Genomic DNA, 3,273 nt, shown 5'->3' on the forward strand with positions numbered 1-3,273 from the left:
GAGCTAAAAGCAGCTCAGAGACAGTGCCCAGGCCCAGAGTTAAAGCCCCAGGAGTGGCAAAAAAAAGAAAGAAAAAGAGAGAGAGAGAGAGAAAGAAAGGAAGGAAGGAAGGAAGGTACTCTTTACCTGACTTGTGTAACTGTTACTCCTCTGTACAGTACCTTTATAACAACAAAAACTTTTTAAAGCGTATAAAAAAAAAATTCAGCTAGGCACTAGTTGCTCTAGCCACTCTAGCTACTGAGATCTGAAGATCTCAATTCAAAACCAGCCCAGGTAGGAAAGTCATTGAGACTCTTATCTCCAGAAAACTGGAAGTAGAGCTGTGGTTCAAAGTGGTAGAATGTTAGCACTGAGCAAAAGAGCTCAGGACAGCACCCAGGTCTTAAGTTCCACCATCAGGAAAAAAAAAAAAAAAGCCAAGCAAGAGAGCATGAGGTCCTGAGTTCAAGTGCTAATACCAGGAAGCAGGGCAGGGGGAGGGGGGAAGGGGAAAATATGTAACACCTGAGAGGAAAGCAAACTATGCAAAATGATGCTCCAGTACTTTTAGGAAAGGAACACAAAGGAACAACGCCCTTGTACAACTGATCATATAAAATATTTAGCTGGGAACCATCTGTAACCCTGGCTACTCAGGAGGCTGAGATCTGAGGATCACAGTTCAAAGCCTGGACAGGAAAGTCTGTGAGATTCTTATCTCCAATAAACCACCAGAAAACCAGAAGTGGTGCTGTGGCTCAAGTGGTAGAGCACTTGCTTTGAGCTGAAGAGCTGAGGGACAGCACCCAGGCCCAGAGTTCAGGCCGACTAAATAAGTAAATAAATAAATAAATAATATTTATTAAAATGAACTCCAGGAAACAAGAAAAAAAAAAAAACCGTGATGCCCCAAGCTCTATGTTTTAACTCTGCCATCCTCATTAGTTGGGCAGTGGCTCCAACACCAGCCCTCATGCCTGAGGCCAGGGAAGAGTACACCACCTGACTCTAAGAGTCTCATACTCTGTTAACATCACTGGGGCTGTGAAGGTGGGTCAGTGGTAGAGTGATTATCTTGCATGCATGGGGCCCTGGGTTCCATTCCTCAGCACCACATAAGCAGAAAAAGCCGGAAGTAGGGCTGAGGCTCAAGAGGTAGAGTGCTAGTCTACGGCTGAAGAGCTGAGGGACAGTGCCCAGGCCCAGAGTTCAGGCCCCACAACCGACCAAAAAAAAATTCACAGTAACTAAAGTATCATTTCTTAGCCATGTGAGAGCAAGAAGATCAAGAAATAAAATCTTTTGAGTTAAACTAACTTCCCTTATTGTATGAAGGGAAAAATAAATATTAGCATCTAAAAGCCTCCCAAGTGGAAAGCCCTTCTTCCACCCAAGTGGTACAGATCAGCCAAGCATCTCCTCAATAAGTGCTCCTTTACAGACTTCCATTCAGCCTTTTAGAAATCACAGATTAAGCCAGGCACTGGGAGCTCACACCTGTAATCCTAGCTACCCAGAGGGTTGAGATCTGAGGATAGCAGTTGAATAGTGATAGGGATTGACTATGAAAACCCAGCTGCAGCCGGGCGCTGGTGGCTCACGCCTGTAATCCTAGCTACTCAGGAGGCTGAGATCTGAGGATCACGGTTCAAAGCCAGCTCGGGCAGGAAAGACTGTGAGACTCCTATCTCCAATAAACCACCAGAAAACCAGAAGTGGCGCTGTAGCTCAAGTGGTAGAGCGCTCGCCTTGAGCTGAAGAGCTGAGGGACAGCGCCCAGGCCCAGAGTTCAAGCCCCACGACTGACCAAAAAAAAAAAAGAAAACCCAGCTGCCCATGACCTTTCCAAAGTTACATGGCAGAAACTTGGCATCCTGCTGTCTCTCTCTCCTCTCTCTCTCTTTGGTCAGTTGTGGGGCTTGAACTCTGGGCTTGAGCACTATCCCTGAACTCTTCAGCTCAAGGGGAATGCTCTACCACTTGAGCCACAGAGCCACTTCTGGTTTTCTAGTGGTTTATTAGAGATAAGAGTCTCACAGACTTTCCTGCCCAGGCTGGCTTTGAACCGTGATCCTCAGATCTCAGCCTCCTGAGTAGCTGGGATTACAGGCATAAGCCACTCGGCTCTCTCTCCCTCTCTTATACACACACACAATGGATATTGCTGTGAGAGGGGAAGAGCAATGTCTTCCCATAGTCCCAGTACTCAGGAAATTGAGGCAAGTTCTCCAGGCTTGCTATGTAGTCTGGGGTACATAGCAAGATCCTGACCACCGCCCCCCCCCCCAAAAAAAAAAAAAAAAAGAAAAAAGAAAGACAGGAGAGGGGATTACTCAAATGGTAGAGTATTTGCAAGGGCCTGGGTTGAATTTTCAGTACTGAAAACAAAAAAAAAATTGTTGTTAACAAGAGGGGAGAAATCGAAACACTCTTCTGACCAACGATGGACACACAAACTGATTTTATTGCAGTGGAGTAAGTACATGTATGGACAGAACAGCCACAAAGGAAGCATCGATCACAAAAGAATTAAAAGAAACACCCTTGAAGGATGATGGCACTCTTGAGAAGTTTCTGGTTGACTTAATCTCTATCTACTTTACTCATTCTGACTTCTCCTCTTTGCCCTTCCTATTCATTGTTCTGAACTGGTATCAAGCAGAGACTCAGTAGGCACTACTCTCTTGACATTCTGAAGATTTTTTTCATGGACAAGGCTTTCCCTCAGGGATAGCCTGAGAGGAAGATATCTCAAAGACTTGTGGCTAAGCAAGGGACACTGGGATGTGAGGACAGGGTGTTTCAGTCATCAGTCCAGTCAGATGTTCTGTAAAACCTCACAACAAAGGACTGTGGATTGCCTATGTGACAAACCCAACTTTCCTAACTGGATGCAACCTACTAACAATCCTGGGATTCTGGGATTACCAGGTCAAGAAAGCCCTTCTTACATGCTGAGACCAGGATGCCTTAAAAGCCTGGTACTATTTCAAGACAAGAACTCTCATCAAGCTGGATGCTGGTGGCTCACACTTGTAACCCTAGCTACTCAGGAGGCTGAGAGCTGAGGATCACAGTTTGAAGCTATCCCTGGCAGCAAAGTCTGTGAGACTCTTATTTCCACTAAACTATTAAAAAAAAGTTGAGCTATGGCTCAAGTGGTAAAGTGCTAGCCTTGTGCAAAAGAAGCTCAGGGACAGTGCACAGGCCCTGAGTTCAAGCCTCAGGACTGGCAACAAAAGAAACCCCAAAACTTCTCATCAGCCCAAACAAAGCACCTATCAAAAAAAC

The sequence above is a fragment of the Dipodomys spectabilis genome, unplaced genomic scaffold (genome assembly GCF_019054845.1).
Source record: "Dipodomys spectabilis isolate Male_0828 unplaced genomic scaffold, ASM1905484v1 ptg000006l, whole genome shotgun sequence".
Classification (NCBI taxonomy): domain Eukaryota; kingdom Metazoa; phylum Chordata; class Mammalia; order Rodentia; family Heteromyidae; genus Dipodomys; species Dipodomys spectabilis.